Here is a 17,132-nt window from a genome sequence, read left to right on the forward strand (position 1 = left end):
AACCTCATTTTCCTGCTTATATAAATCAAAGATTTTCAAGGATATTTGACCTGGATTTGAACTTATTTGATCTTCACATATTTCCCACTTGAAACAAAGCAGATTAAATGTAAGCTTTGGATGCTTGGTCACGATCACATGGTTTGTCCATACATTAGGCCAAGCCCTTGGCTTTTTTTTTCCCTTCCCCACCTAGTGCTGTTATAAGTTCTCAAGCCTGAACAGGTACATCCTGTAATTGTGTTGGACAGTATGGATACATGCAACACTGGTGGTACAAGATTAGCTAAAGTAGAAAGCTTGCAGCAAACTAAGGGTATGAAGTACACTGACCATGCAGCAAGTAGCCGGTGGGTGTTCCTTAAATGTATGGACCTGCTCTAGAGAGGAATTAATACATTTTTTAATTTTCAGGTGCAAAATGGCAGAACAGGAACTATTTACTTCTGCCAAATGGGTGCAGTGGTAGCAGAAAATGGAGCAGCTGAGGACAGATGTCCTCATGCAAGGAAAAAGGACACAGAAATTGTCCCTATCCACTCACACGCCTCTGCAGGGACTTATCCCAGAGACAGGGTCTCTCCCCTGTTCCCACACAGGCTGTCCTGGGGAGGTGAAGCCCCCTCCGGGAAATGTGGTTTAAAAGCCAAAGCACAACAGCTTGTAAAGTGCTTTGAAGGAGACAAGCCTTGATGGCCAGATCTTGTGATGCTTGTAACAGGAGTTGGGCACAAGTGAAGCGTGCAGGACCTGCTCCCACCGTGCTGCCCGCCCTCGGTGGGGTGTGTGTGTGTGTGTGTGTGTGTGTGTGTGTCCATCCATCCCCCATGGCTCCTTTTGCAAAGGAGCTTTAATGGCCTCTGGGCAGGCAGCATGAAACCAGGCATTATGTTTTCATCTGTAAATAAGCTTGAAACACTTTATCGGGTAGGGGGGGAGAGATGTGTGAGAGAAGCTTACACAAGTGGTTGGAAACATTAATTAAAAAAAAGATTATAACTATTAAAGCCTAGTCAGGGCTGTTGACAGGCTCCTTTTAAATGGAACACTGTGATGTTTTAGTTTAATACATTCTGGCAGTGTCACCGGGGTTAAGGCTAATACTGGGATGTGTGGATCCTGTCATGTTATTGTCAGGAGGAATGTAGGGATTAGGTTTAAAAGTGGCGGTGGGTGAGTGGTGCAGCTGTGTACACTTATTATAAAAGATTTAAGTCCCACTGGTAAAATCAATATATTAAATTGCAAGAGTCTCTGTTTTTAATTAGTTTAAATCAAATAGACTGTTAGTGCCATTATGGTGTCTATCCTTGGACCAAGTGAGGAAATGCTAATATTTATATGGAAACTGTTAATTTGTGGTTAAAATGACAACACGTTTAGTTTTATGCATCTAAATTGTTCTAACTTGATGAATACCAGTGAGAAGTTGCAATGATGGATGAAGTCATCTGAGCAAGAACACAAGTAAGCAAATTTTGATAGCAGGCCATGTAAAGAGACTATCTGTTGATATGCAGCATTAAGAGACCATGTTATTTTAAGCCCTTTCCAGTGGTACAGTCCTCTCTGGGGCCTGTGCATGAACTATATATATTGTATTTTTTTTTCTTTTTCTCTAAAGGGAAGAAACTTTAAAGAAACAAGTGTGATGTTTAAATTAGTTTCAGGATAAAGATTTTCATTCTGCAACTGTTTGAAGTAAATGGGACTACTCACAAAGACTAATCACATGGATAAAAGTTCTGCACACACATATGTTAGGAAAATGAAAACCCAAGAGAAAATTCTTGGCTAGGTCTTCATTGGTGTAAATTGTCAAATTTCTCCTGAAACTGGCCCTATGGTCTCATTTATACAACTGTACGTCCAAAGTAATTCCCATAAACTCCCTCTTGATTTACACTAGCACAATTGAGAACAGAATTGGGCCAAAGAAATGCCCCTGTGTTGAAATAATGAGCATGCAGTAGTTTCTGCTAGAGCTTCAAACAGTTTTCTCTCCTAATCTTGAAATTTTTTTGAGGGAGGCTTCCTTTGCTGCAAATAATCAAAACATGAACTAGCTCCTATTAGTCACTGCATATCATTATTAGTGCAGTCCATGTTGTTGAAGTACAGCTGAATTCCCATCTTTGCAACAAGCAGAATTTAACAAATAATGTTTGACAAAAATGTGAAACTGATATTTCTTAATACAAGACATATTTCATATGGAGAAACTTCACTGCTGAAAGATTCCTGGTATCAAAATATCTGAATCACAGTACAAATAAACAGTGTGTTGTAAAGGCTGAAGGGCCAAATTCCGAGCTGGAGTAGTTCCACTGAAGTCAGTGGAGTTGTGCCAGGAGATAAACTGCCATCTAGATTTTTTTTGCTGTATATGTCAAAACCAGAAGTGTTAAAAGATTTTGTCAGTAAACATCTTTTCTATGAAGAAGGTTGCAGGTAGCAAAGTTTCAACTGAGTCTAATTCAAATATCTCTTTCTGAAATCCTTACTTGGTTGATGAAAACTACAAAGTTTGCCCAGACTCCATTCTTCTGGGTTTATGTTGTACTATTCCAATATTTATCCATAAATTTACGGATTGACAGCAGGCAATGTAAGAGGATGCTGGGGGTGAGCTCATACAAGCAAGCCCCACAATACCCTACCATGCACGTTCTCTTCAACATCTTGAAATCAGTGAAAATCCTTTAGTGATCCAGATTGGGTGGATTGAATTAATGGCAACTTTGAGACTACAAGTTTTAGTGTAATTGCTTTATTGTTTTGGAACCGAAATGCTTACAGTTCAGTTCCTGTGCAAACATGTTTAACGTGTGTTAATGTGTTTCCAAACCAGACCCACTCCGCAAAATCCTGCTTTTCATTAATTGACATCAGTAGCATGGTACAGTATTTCAAAGCACTGGCTAAATATAAACTGTGTTTCTAATTTCCTTACTTTCCTGTGTTTGGAATGCCAATGTTAATTTGTTCCCATGGAAGAGTGAGAGCTGCCAGCCACAGTTTTATATAAATGGCTTTACAGTGCAGGGCTGCCAACATTAAATGATACTTAGGAATTTTCATGACACTTTGTATTTAATGCTTGTGTGTGTATGTGTGAGAGAAATATATAGAGATACTATGGGATGTTGAACAGCACAGCCACTGATGATCAAGGCAAATGTTTGAAGAAAGTTACCCTTTGAGTAGCTATTACCTAATGTTTCTTGTCATTTAAGAATTTTTAATAACCTATCAGGTATTACATAGCATATTCCTTCTGCCTAGAAAATCCTATTTTGCAGTGAATTTTGTTGCTAACTATCCAAGCAGTTCTGTGGGTCCCCCCTCCTCCCACAGTTTAAGTTATTTATTAACAGATGAGCAAAAAGACTTTTGTTTATGTTGCTCTTCTGATAATTATGGACTAGATTTTAAGAATGTGATATTACTCAGCACAAGAATGTAAAAGTAAAAAAAGCTGCCACAGCTCAGAACTAGGGCAATTAACTGATTTTGATTAAAACTGCCAACAGTTCTTTTTTCTTTAAAAAGCTAGATAAAATCTTGTGCTTTCTTAAAAAAGTTCAAGCATAACCAGAGTTTCTTTAGTGGTATGTGCTGTCTTTGTATATGAAACAAATGTGAAGCTCCCTTTAAACAAATTTATTTTAAACTGATGATGGTGAAAACAATGTCTGTTTATGTGCTTGTCCTTTTATTCCCGGAGGATATTCCAAATACAGATTGTTCATGTTTCAGTAGATTCCTCTTAATGAGCACCATGGTTTATCTTTCAATTTCCCATTTTATTGGAACAGGTGCAGCGTCTGCCCTCTGTGCCAGCCCCGCGCTGCACCAACAAACAAAGTGGTGTTTTGGTTCACTGGATTTAAAAGTCTCCTGAGAGTAAAGAAATGAAAGAGAAAGAATTTAGAAAGTGCTGAGTGAAGGAAAGACACTTCAAGTAATGTGCTTTGTCACTCAGGTCTTCCCATAAATTACCTTAAACTATTTCTGAAGTGTTTGAAAAATTTTATCCCTAGAGGATGGAGTTTCTCTTCCATCTTGGAGGTCCCCTGTTATTCTTCATCATCTTTACCTAAATGCAGTAGCTTCCAAATAAGACTCCTTTGTTGTCAGGCTGAACTAAATTTTACAGGCTCAAAAATATCTTTTTTTCCCTTGCCTTAAACTAAAATAATTGTAAATTTTCAGTTTTCCACTGTTTCTGATTCCGCCTTGTTTAAAAGATACTGCAAATAGCTATCCAAGTTTAAACAAGATTATGTTGTAATTAGACAGGCAAACTTATAATTATTTAAGGGCTAAACCAACAACAGCAACCCTTTCAGGTTCATTTTGACAGTGTTTATCCAGTGTATCTGGAAAGGCTTACAATTAAAGTGCCTGAAGGGTGGGCATGAGATTTTTCAGCATGCAGTCAGTGCTATCGTGTCCACCTGGCCTGGGAAACTATGCAGGCTTTGTAGTAGAGAAAATCCTTTAGCTTAGATCTTCATGGCAAGCTCTTAAAGGCTACCTTCCTTTTAAAAAAATAAAAGGAGGGGGAAGAGGGAAGGCACTGCTTGCCTCTAAATTATAATTAAAACAATCAGGGGCCATCTCAGGCTCTTTGTGACCAGGGAACACTGTCCTGCTGATCAGGCTGATCATCTTGCAGAGCATAATTTTTTTCAAGTTTTGCCTGTCGTGCACAGCTGCCTTTCAAAGGAGCAGAAAGGTTCCCTCAGGAGGCTGCAGCCTCCAGCACACAGTGCGGGCTGCAATGGCAGCTCCATGGATGTCACCAGGCAGTGTCCTCAGCTGGAGCAACTCGGCACAAGGCCACCCCTGCAGTGAAGTCACCACAACTGACACCATCTGAGGAGCTGGCACAATGTCTCAATCAAGTTTTGGGGGCTGTAATTCAGGTTGAGCTTTTACTCTCTCCCTAGAGCCACTGGGCCAAGCCTTGCCTTCAGCCACCTTGTTTCGATGGCACCAGGGGGGCTGCCTCCGTCCTCTGATTTTACCAAATGTTTTTCCCACAGCACAGTGGCAGTAAAACTTTTTAAAAGAAACCAGAAGAACCCTGGGAGAGCTACTAAAAAATACTTATAAAATAATACAGCATCAGGAGTTGGGAATTACTCTTCCAATGGGAAGACAAGTTTCTTAGTGGCTGGCAGTGTTTCACTGCTGGGGTACCTGAAACACCCCGGACTTTGGCACCCTGAGGGGAAGCACGTTCAAGTTCATCATTTAAGTGGAAGATTTAAAATACTGTAATTTAGAAAATCTGAATTCCAGTGCTTAAAATTCAGTAGTGTTCAGCCATTTTTGTGTCAATATTTTAATAACAGTTTCTATACATCAGCCAAGTATCTGCAATGCCACAAACAATAACCATTCACCACTAACAGGAATCAATGCCTGATCTATCTCTGCTCGATACTTGCAAACTGCTCCTCCTCTGGTACTCAAGGTTAAAACTTACTACTTCTATCATTCAAAACATTCTGAACATTTTAATCTGGCTACTTTTATTTATTACTGTGCAGTAATTATAATCCCACAGAGACTTTTAAAATGTTAATAAAGAGAACTGCACATCACTTTTCCTGAAGCTTGTGTGGCACTATAAACATCATGCTGAGTTTAAGTTCCCCTTTCTGATCATATCCTTAAAAAATCCAGCATTCGTTTAGAGAAAAAAGAAATAGAAGAAGAAAAAAAAAAAAAAAAAAAAGAGAGAAGAAATTTAGCCTCACAATCTGCTAGCTACATAAAGCAGTAAATGGTCAGTTGAGACAGGGAAAAACCAGAACTGCTGGAGATTGGTTGTTTCCTTTTGGAGGAAACAATAAATGTGCCCACTTGTATATTAACAGCATTACTACTGGGCCCCTTAATTACACAAATATACTTGTAATAAACTGCAGAAGAGAAGAGCTGGAAGAGAATAATTCAGCACAGATCTTTCCAACTCAAAAAGAAGCTCTTGAGTAACCACTTTTTAAAGTCTTGGTACAAATCAGATCTGAAGATATTTCAGCACTATGTGATTAATCATTTACCTCCTGAGACAGGTGAGAAGGAGCAGCTGATCAGACTTGTGGTGTAAAACTACTCTCATTGGTGTGAACACAACTTTGACCTCTGAATACAACAATTTCTGCAACTCAGTGGCATGCATTATAATCAAATTACAGGAATATTAGACCATACACACAGAAATCTGTGACCGTTACGCTACATTAAAACCTGACACAGGGAATAACTGAAATACATGAAAGAATCCAGCAAGTTGCAGGAACATGATCAAGCAAAACCCCAAATATGTTTTAGAAAACAGTAACTGTGATTTTACTTATTAGTCCACAACTGTGAGATGAGAGCTGTTTCACTGAAAATATTACAGAGCAGGGGAAAAATCTAAGTCAGTGTGTCTAGTACTCTGGAAGTCTTTCCTCCCCTTATTGGCAGTTGTAGTCCAGCAACTGAGAGTAGTGACTCGTAGGCAAGAGTGTGAGCTGGAGAAGAATGATCTGTGTTCCTGCTCCTTGAGAGACACTTTCATAAATGCTATACTCTGATTGCTGTGCTATTTTTAATAGTTGCACACAACAGGACACAAATTGCGTTCCCTTCATTCATAACAAACTGATGTGGGGACGCAAATGTGTGTTACAACAGCTGATCTTTTACCCCAGAACTCAAGTTGCAAAATTATGTTTGAAGACACAAAAAACCCAAAACAAAACAGAAAATGCTGTTGTTAGGGGCTGACTCAGGAGGCCTGGATGGCCCAACCCTAGCAAGAGGCTCAGAGTCAGGAATCCAGCCCTGCGATCTGTGGTGTGGTATGCAGGGCTAGGTGCTGCTGATGTCACCAATGGGCTTATCTTGCACCAAAAAAAAAAATTCCTCTTGTATAATAGGGATCGTGGGTGGGAATTAAACTCAAAAATAAATCTTCTCCTAACCTTCAGGTGCTGGTATGCCTGGGGTGTTGCCCACCAACAGCTAGGGTGTAGTGAGAACACACACACACACTCTGTACACATGTGCATATATATATTTGCCTTCCTGAGGACTTTTCTGAAATAATAGTTCAGACTTGCTGTTGCTCTAAAACACTAGCATTTTACATCTACCACCAGAAACAGACGTGGATGTCATCAACTTAGAAGTTCTTTAATATTGATCTCTCCCAGGTCCATACACCAAATTATTAAAAGAATAAACAGTCCCCTGCCTGTTGCTCCTTAAAATAAATGTATTGCACAGCAGCCATTCCTCGAAAGCAGAAAGACAGTATGTGTAAGCTGGGAGGCAGAGACAGCACATGGATGTGAGTGGCAGTGAGGAGCAGTGCTGGGCAGTGAGGAGCAGTGCAAGATAATGAGGAGCAGCACTGGGCAGTGACCTCCTCTCCTGCCTCCATGTCCCACACTCCAGAGGCTGCACTCACTGCCCCACCTGAGCTCAGCTATTTTGGCAGCACAGAGGAAACATGATGATCTCAAAGAAAAATGTGAAACGGGTCATGAAGTTCCACTTTCATGAGAAAGGGCACTCTGGAGTAGCTTTTTAAGCCAAAATGGAGGTCTCTAATAATAATTTTCAAAAATGTTTCCTCCCATCCCTCTAAACACTGTATTTCTCTGTAGTAATCCTGGCTTACAAAGTGTGTCAATATCTCTGGACCTCCCACAAACAGAACACCTGAAAAACATGCAGTAGATGTAACAGCAAGGGTACAAGGTGAGCTCTGCTCTTGCAGGGATTTCCCCTCCAGGGCAGATGTACCTTTCCCCTGCATAGTTTGTTGCCCCCTAATCTCCCAGCTCCTGCCTGACCAAGAAAGGCACAGATGTTTGTTATTGCACAGACAAGCTCCAAGTGTCCAGCCGCTTGCAGGCTCATGGCACAGCTCAGAGTCTGTGCATTCCAAGTTGAAATTTTGCTGATTACAGTCAAAGCCTGAGATTCATATCTGATGGCTGCATGTCTGATATCGACGTCTTATTTTGTAACAGCCCACAAAATATCACCTTAACAAAATCAGAATCTGGGATTTCAGCTTAAAAAATCCAGCAAATCATATGGTTCCAAAGCTGGAAAACTGGTTCTTGAATTGTTTCCTTTTATCACAGTAAACCACAAAAAAGGCTCAATTCCCTGCGACTCCCACCGTGTTCCTCCCAGAGAGCCTGTGCAGGTGCAGCTCCACAGTCAGGAATATTTGGGGGGCGAATGCTGGTATTGTTGTGGCAATACAATATTAAAGGAGTATTAATTAGATTTATGTTATTTATTTGGGCAGCTGTTCAGTAGATGAAAGAAAGTCTAATGCAAATGAAATTAATCAGTCTTATGAGGCCAATGTGCAGCCACCTCTCTGCTCATGTCCCTTAGCACGGGCAGTGCAGAAATGGGCACATTCCCTTGACAAAAGTGAGGCATTTGAAGATTCCATCAACTGAACTTTCTCTTTCAAGTGTTGCCAGTAGATGCACAACATATACATGAGCATTTAAAAGACTTTTATTTTGAACTCAAGATGTGAATCTATGGTATTAAGGAAAGCAGAACAATCCTTTATTTAGCTGCACCTGCACCTTAATGCCTAATGAGTTTAGTCTGATGGAATCCAGACCTCAGGAAGGATTATAAATTCTCATTTGATTTCATTTACTTCTAAAATACCTTAAACCAGCTGTACCAGTCCAGAATCCAGTCCTTCCTTCTATATCAGTTTTTCAAATGTTGTTGAATCTTTTGCTCTGTTAAGTAACTTTGTTTTGTATAACAATACACCAATAGTAATAAGGAACAGAAGGCAACTTGAAAAAATTATGTAGTAGAAAATAATTAGCAGCATATAAGCCTGAAAAGCATCAGTTTACGAGCAGGACTTTATGAAAACTCCTCATGCTCTTGAAGCAAGATTTTGAAAAAATCAAAACTAAGTTGGTAGCAATATCCTCTCCGGCCTGATGCAAGGCAGGGGAGCCCAGCCTTGCAAGTGCTGGGGGAACACATTGCTCTGGGGTGTCAGTGGTACGTTAGCCATTTGTGTCTGTTTTGTATAAACACATCAGAGACGTTTGGGCAGTGACCTTCCCGAGATTACTGACTCAGACTGTTTGTTATGAGCAGTATCTAATTTAACAAATACATTTGAAGCCTTCTCAGTTTGTCCCTGTGTAGTTACTGGAATGCAAGAGCATAATGTGATGCTGCTGCATCTCTGCATGATCCAGTTGTTGCATCAAAGAGTTACTGTATGACAATTTTTTTCTTTGCATGTCCTCTGCACATGCCTTCCTGCAGATCAAGGTGTCTGTGCTGCAGGCTCCCAGCTCCTTCCCTTGTACAGACATCAGTGAGGGTATGAGCTGACACCCTCAGAAGAGCAAGGGAGCTTGCACTGCTGCTGCCCTCACCCTCAGAGCATGAGCACCCTTTCAGATTACCAGTCAGTAGTGGCTGTCTTTCTGTACCTGAGATTAGCTTAGATCTGGCTAAAAACATTAGGGAAATTTTCTTGTTTTCCCCCTGAAATGACCTTTGGTAAGGCTGAAGAACTGTTTCACACTTGGAAGCTTTCAAGAATGACCTACATCTTTTTATTTCAAAACCTGCATTTCATCCCAAATAGCCCATTTTAGGTTTCTCTTGTGCTGCCTTGTATCTTCCCAAGCTGAACACACATTATTTTGGACCAGATGTGTTCAGTTCCTCTCCTTCCTTGGGCCTGGGGATGCTGTGCGTACAAGCAGACAGGGCAGACTGCTGGTTTTTGCATCAGTGATTTTTTGAGAGGCTTCCAGCATCAGAGCAGGTTGTAGGAAGCACCTTGGGCCCCATTTGTCTGCTGGTTGGACAGCGGGATTATTTTACTCAATGAACCATATTGTCACTAACATTTCTCCCTCTTCGTGCTCTGCAGCCTCCTACCCCTGGAGACACCCATTGCTCTGCTTTCTGCTCTAGACCAGTACTACCCTTTTCTGTGCTCTGGCTGCCACCTTGGTCTCCACAGTCCCAATCTTCATCTGTGATTCCTCCCCTCCTCCCCTGGCTGCCACTATCTCCTTGACCCTTGCATGCACTGGCAAAATGTGTGACTGGGAGTTCACACCTAACTCTGGCACAGCTTCCCCGTGAAGTTGGCCTCACCAGATACAACTGTTGGATTTCACAGCACCACGAAGGCAGCCTTGCTGTCCCCCAGATTACAGAAAGAGAGAGCAGTGCGATGTAGCAATCATCACTGTTCAAAGAGGGGAAAAAAAAAGGTATTCCTGCATCTCCACGTACCTCCCACAGCTACACCCAGAGGACATGGGGATGCATCAGGCAGCCCCTGCTCCCAAGCTGCCTCACTCCACACTCTGCTCTACAAAGCAAACAAAGAAAAGAAAGCAGCAGTAATGATGTGCTTCTACCTGTCATTTTGCTCCCTGCTCACTTGAACTACAGAGATATTTCCAGAGGAGGGGGCAGAGAAGAGCTAAGATTGCCTTTGATGGACAGGAAGCTTTGGAATGCCTTAGCCTGCCCTGCACAGCCCATGGTCCCTGCAGGGAGCTGCGGGAGGCCCCGGCTCGGAGCTGCTGTCCAGGTGCATCCCCATCTTTCACACACAGTGTGAGAAACAACAGCTCCAGTCTGTCAGGGGGTGCAGCCTGTCCAGGGCAAATAGCAACCTCAGTTAACACCACTCCCAGCTTAAGACGTGACATGGCTGCAATGCTGCCCAGCTGGGAGGACACAGGAAAAGCCACGTTTTGCAGCATCAGCAGTCCTCAGTTTGCCTCTCCAGAAAAATGCCACCCCCAAGGTGCAGGGGGCAAATCCTCAGGTCAGCACTGTCCTGGACCCTCCTTCCCAGTGAAGGGGTGAAGGGAAACGAGATTTGAGAGGCTGATGAGGGGAGGCCCTGCAGGAGATTTCCTTACATTGAATTCCTGGAAGATGAAGGTAGAAATAGTCTGTCTAAAGAACAACTTAATGAACTCCTGTTTATTTCTTTCCCCTGTCCCTCTCCTCATTTCTTCATTCCCTCACACACCCCAAATCCCACGGCAATCCCAAGTATGTTGCAGCAGCTGCAGATGGATTGCAGCACCGTGCTGCTGCGCTTCATGAGCTAAGGCTGTGAATAAGGTATTCTGAAGAAACACAACTCCTCTTTGCTTATTTAACTTTGCTTTCCCCAGATACACATACAGACACTGCAAACTCAGCATAAGGATTCACACCACGGTCAGTCTGTTTACTATTAGGAGAGTTTTGGGTTCATGGAGCAGTCCCACGTGTAAATTTTTCACAATACCTTTCATCTAGTCCGGCTCTGATTCCAGCAGAGAAACCACAGCATAAGCAGGTACTGATCAGGGCACACTTGGAAAAGAAAATGGATTACCTATGCATAACCTGCCCAGATATTTCATGGAAGATCTTTAAGGAGAAATAGTTTTACTGTCCAGCATTGCCTTCAAAGGACTGCAAAGAAAGCCTGGCAAGAGAATGTCTCCGAAGTGCAGAAGGCAGGACACAGGCTTCTCCCCACCCTTTCCCTCCCAATGATGGTTTCCCCTTTGCCATCTACCATCCTAAGGAATTGTAACTTTAAAGTCTCCTGGGTGACACATGGATGTGAGAGGATGTGGTGACAGGCAGGATCCTCTCACCACCCCCACATTCCTTGGTGGCTCCACATCACATTCCCAGAGGTGGGAACTACACAGACCTGAACGTAGGAAGAACACCAGAAAGGGCCCAGGCATTTTGCTAGAAAATACCAATTTCTGCCCTGAGCAGTCCTTGCTAGCTGAAGTTCAACTGAGTCAGGAAAAACTTGCTGCTGCTTCAGAGATAATTAAACCCATCTTCCCTCTACCCGCTGTTTGTACACGCACAATGATACCATTGTTCAGAGTCATGCAACACATATGCTGACATTAAAGTGTTTAATCTTGTAGTACAGTATTCCATTATTTTTTGGACATCTGTACATGATAGAAAGGGTACGTATTAAGGGATTTGTTGACAAAGAAATGGCTAATGCTGATACATGTGTGGACTGAAAGGATCTTTCCAAGTTGTGTTCAGCAGTAGGGCGAGTGCTCCTTCCCAGGCCCAAAGCCTGGCACAGATGTGATATGCACTGTTGCTATTACCACTTTTCAATTTATAACAAGGAGTCAGTGTTTAGAAGAATTTTGGAAGCTCCCTGCTGGGTTTGTGGCTAGGTGGTCTTGCTGGCAACACCACCTTCATGCTGAAAGCTGAAAAAATGAAGTGATGGCTAAAGGAAGAATATTAACTCCAGAGGGCTTTTTTCCCCCCTCTCAAACAAAAAATGCTTACCCCAGATTACTTTGCACAGTGAGCACTAAAGAATTTTGAACCCCTCTGTTTCTAACCTCTGGGGTTGGGGATTAGCATTTATGGAGCCTGGTTTTCATCTCATCTGAAATTCATGTGTTAGTCCTGCTTTCCACCAGTGGATGAGGCAGGACTTTGCCCTGCCACACACTGAATTTACCACACAAGAAATAGCTTATCACCTTCATCCCCTTTTACCCAGCTGTGAAATGGGTACATGAGCCTCTAGTGTCTGAGTGTCACTGCCATGGCTCAGAGCAGCCCCTTCTGCACAGGGCAGATGGGAACAAGACCATCCAGAGAGGGCTTCAGTATAGGAGCCCAGACTAACCTATGCCTAGGCCTCTTGGGCCTGTGGCTGAAGGACAGACTGTATTTTCAGCAGTGGTAGGATGGCAGCAGCCCCTGGTGATGGGATGCATTTGTTATATATCTTGCAGACCAAAATTAAGGATGCATTTGTTGTTCCTTAGGTTATTTAAAAAAAAACCCCTGCAGTAGCTTTTAGAAGAGTTAAAGAGCTGCAACTACCCAATGGAAAAAAGCCCTCCAACTGCTGTTCTATAACTTAAAAAAAACCCCATAAAAATCCCATCAAACCCAGGACGTTTGCTCTACTCCATTTATAGGACTCCCAATTTAGATTCTTTGACTGTTTCTCCAAATATTTCTTTAACTGCTGCTTTAGCTGCCTAATGACACCATGTAAATCTTGTCACCAAGAGAATGAAGCAAATGAAAACCAATCACACAGCTTCACACTCCCAAATTCTTGCCATTATAAATTTACTGCCACTGCCCCTGTGACTCTTGCTGTCACGCACAATGAGGAGGGAAACCCGCATTAGCAGAGTGTGGCCTGGAATGACATGATTGCAATCTTTATTTTACTCCCCCCTTTTCCTCAGAAAAATATAAGGACTGACCTTGCACTTTGTGCTCAGTCAGGAGTCCCGCAGAGCCCAGTAGGCTCTTTCAGCTGCAGAGACCACTGGATCCTTCCCCTAATTGGTTTCCTCCTCCTTGAGCCTCACTAACATAAGGAGAAAAGGCCTATATTTCATAAGTGACATGGGTTTATCCACCAATTTAGAGACAAAGAAGTGCAATTTATAGAGGGAACATTTAATGCCTGTTAATTAGAATCCCATCAAGAGGTCTGAAATTTGGCATCCTGAGAATTTACAGCACAGTTTCACAATCGCCTCGAGCCCAGAGTCCAAGGGGTGGCCCCTCCCTGCCCCCTGCCCTGCTGGGAGGTCCCTGGTCCTCCTCCTGCCACCCCTGCTCTTGGGGCACCGCTGGGAGCCGGGTGAGGACAGGATCCGCCTGAATACTCATCTGGGAAAGGGAAAATTATTTTCCAGTTGAATCTGTTTCCCAAGGGAGACATGAGAGTGAAGCAGCAGACAGGCGTGGGCCTTCCCTTCGGAAGCAGTCATGGGCAGAGGCTGAAACTGCTCGTGCAGCCCAGGCTGAGCTGGTGGTCCCATGCAGCCATTTTCTAGGAATCTCATGCTCTACACTGCAATGATGCAAGAGTTTCTGAAGGTTTAGCTTGGATCTCTAGGGGCAGTGATGGAAGGAATTAAAGGTAATTTTTCTAGAAAATTCAAGGAAGATTTTGTGTTGCCAGATGAATAAGGAGTCACTCAAAGTATAGTTTGCCCTTTCATGGAACCACTCAGGCTAAAACCCCCTGGCTCACTGGAGGAGCCAGCCAGCCCTCAGCCTCTGAAGGAATAGGGCTCATTCTGCAGCTACCAGCAGCAAAGCAGATAAAAGACTTTCCCACCCACTAAACTCAGTCCCTGGGGCCAAGCAGGCACCAGTAGGCTCTGAAAACCTGACAGACCTTGAAACTGGAGTGTAGCAGATTTTTTTTTGGCATCCAAATCTCTGAGGAGTTTCGCAGGCAAGTGCTGGTGGCTCTGCAGTCAAGTACCCTGCCTGGCCGAGAGGCTGAGGCAAGGGAGTGTTGTCTTTTGGAATCTATTTTCCTTTGACTTATCTTTCAGTCTCAGGAATTCAAGACCTTTAATCTATTCGAGATTAAAGTCCTTTACAAATCCCTTCTGGCCTTTTTTTGGGAGTAAAGAAGTCACAGACACCCAGCTTGCACATTCCTGTTGGGGCTTTTTTTTCATTGTAAATTGGAAACAAGTAGCATTCTAATTGTTGTGAGCACTACAATAAATGAGACAACTACTCCTAAAGTGCCTTATAAAAACAATTAACATGTTATCAGGTCAAAGTGCTAACAGGAAAAAATTAAGTTTTTACTTGTTTAAATATTCAAAATATATTCCAAGCGCATCACCCAGATGTGCCAGAGAGGAGGAGTATGGAATTACCAAAGCTTTCCCAGTTTGGCAGCCTGAGCACAGAATTTGTTAATATGGTCTTTACTTTGCTCATGAAAAAGATTTTTTACATTGTCACAAAACAAGAGAGAAAAAATACTTAGGTAGGTAGATTGGCAACAGTAACACCTCCCATGAAATCCAGTGAAATTAGTGGAAATATTTCTGTTGACTTCCCTCGGGTCTGGATTAGCTCTTTAACACCTCTGTAATAATTCTTTTTTAACACAGACATTCTTGGAAAATGATTGCTGTGATTCACTGGTTCTTTGCTTGACACATGGAGTTAGTGATTGACATTGTGCTGCTGTGCCCAGCACTAAGGCTGGAACAGAAAGGTTTCTTTGGTGTGTGTGGAGAGAAATAACAACTAGTGCAAGCCAGGGCTCAACATCATCTCTTCTGTCATGCCTTGCCTGCCATCAATCCCTATTACAAAACCAGAGGTCCAGCAGTGTTTACAGAATTAGCTCAGGCTGGCTTTTCACTTACCAGTAGTGATTTACAAAGTAGCTGAAAATAGTTGGGGCTTTTATTTCTAGTCTCAACAGATTTTGTTGTGAAAATGACGAGAAAATGACCAAATATGGGATCTGCTCAAGTTTCTCAGCTTTACACTGATGTGACCTTTGCTTTCCAAGTTTGGGTACCCTGGGGTGTTAAACCAGCATCTCTAGACTTTATGTCCAACATTACTTATTTTGGTACTAATTTCAATGGTATTGCTACAGGTTCTAACTGTAGCTGCACTTTTTCATCTTTGCGTCTTAATCTTTCCAAGTTCTGTATCTGAAGAGCACACTTTAGGACATGTCAAAACAAGTACCAAATATTTGTTGACATTTTATCTCCATCTTTCCCATATTTTTTGATCTGATACCTGGCTACTTCACACCTGAGCACATGTATCCATTCTGTTTTCTTTTAACCATCCCTGCTGTTGCACAACTGTGCCATCCTGCCTCCTCTTGCATCACCACAATGCCAAAACACAGTTGGTTGGGAGAGACAAAAGGCATCAGAGAGATCAGAGCCCTATCTGCATCAGATAGAGAGTGCAGTCTATGCAGCATTCAGATTGTGGACAGATAGTCAAAGCCAGACTTTCAAAGATGCTGAGCTTCCTTGCATATTTGCAACAGAGGTGTGGCAAATTTACTGATAAGCGCTTATCTAAGATATGTGCCTGTTTTGTTTGGATCACCTTAATGATCCTGCACACTTTTTGGTGCCTTGCTTATTTTCTCATTAATCTGTTGTTTCCCTCCATGCTACAGCTCTTAGGTCCCATTGTCTGGACCCTTCCTTGCCCAAAGGACTATGCCAAAGGTAGTGTCAGATGATCCCCACCTACCATAGCTACAGTTAACTGCCACACTCACCATACCCAAGAGTTATTTTGCACCAGCAGATCTTGAGCCATTTTTTAGATTAGATCATAATATGTCTACAGTGGTTGTGCCTCCAAAGTATTCTTCCCCCTTAGAAATGAGGAGAGGTGCACATTTACACATGCATCACCTGTGACTTTGGGTTGTTTCTTTATAAGAGGAAATCCACTGCTCTCCCACAGGTAAGGCACAGTCTGTTAAATACCAGAATTATTTTTCAAGGGTGCTCCTGCTCTTCATATTTTACAACCTTTGATTGCACATCCAGAGCTTTGGCTTCCTCTCCAAGCTTTTGCCTTGCCAAGGGATTTGCATTGTGGCAGTTGCTGAGTTGGAATTTCCAATGTTTGAAATTAGGAACTGGGCTAAAACCAGTCACCAAAAGCCTTTGGGTAGCAGTGATTTGTAAGAACTATGAACCTGAACAGGAGTTCAAGTTCTTTGGGCAGGAGGGCGATTAAACACACTCAGCAAATGTTCATATTGCTTGATGACTTTTAAGGGAGCATTTAATTCATATGGCTGTCAAAAAGCTGAGATTAAGTCCTTCAGGACTGACCAAAAGGTGCTCATTGTGATTTGTTGTGTCAGTAGAGATCACAGATTTATAAATCTAATAGAGAAACTAGAGTCATGCAAAAAGCTGAAGCAATTCTCTCGACTGTTTTGGCACACACTTAAAATACCACTCTTCCCCCCCCCCCCCCTTTTTTTTAAAAAAAAAAAAAAAAAAAAGAACGAAAACCAAAACAACAGCCCTTTTGCTCAAGCTTCTCAGGTAATTAATCGGAAACAACCCAGGTGCAGTGTTGTCAAAGGTCTGATTAATATCCATCAAGCCCAGGAAACTCAGACTTCTTGAGCACTCCCCTGCTCACCTTGTGCTGTTGTGCTTTGGGTATTACTGGGCTCTGCAAGAAGTGCACAATCATATATAAATTTATATATATTTACACTGTACCATATGTTCCCAAAT

This window comes from Chaetura pelagica, unplaced genomic scaffold, assembly GCF_000747805.2.
Source record: "Chaetura pelagica isolate M959 unplaced genomic scaffold, ChaPel_1.0 scaffold275, whole genome shotgun sequence".
Classification (NCBI taxonomy): domain Eukaryota; kingdom Metazoa; phylum Chordata; class Aves; order Apodiformes; family Apodidae; genus Chaetura; species Chaetura pelagica.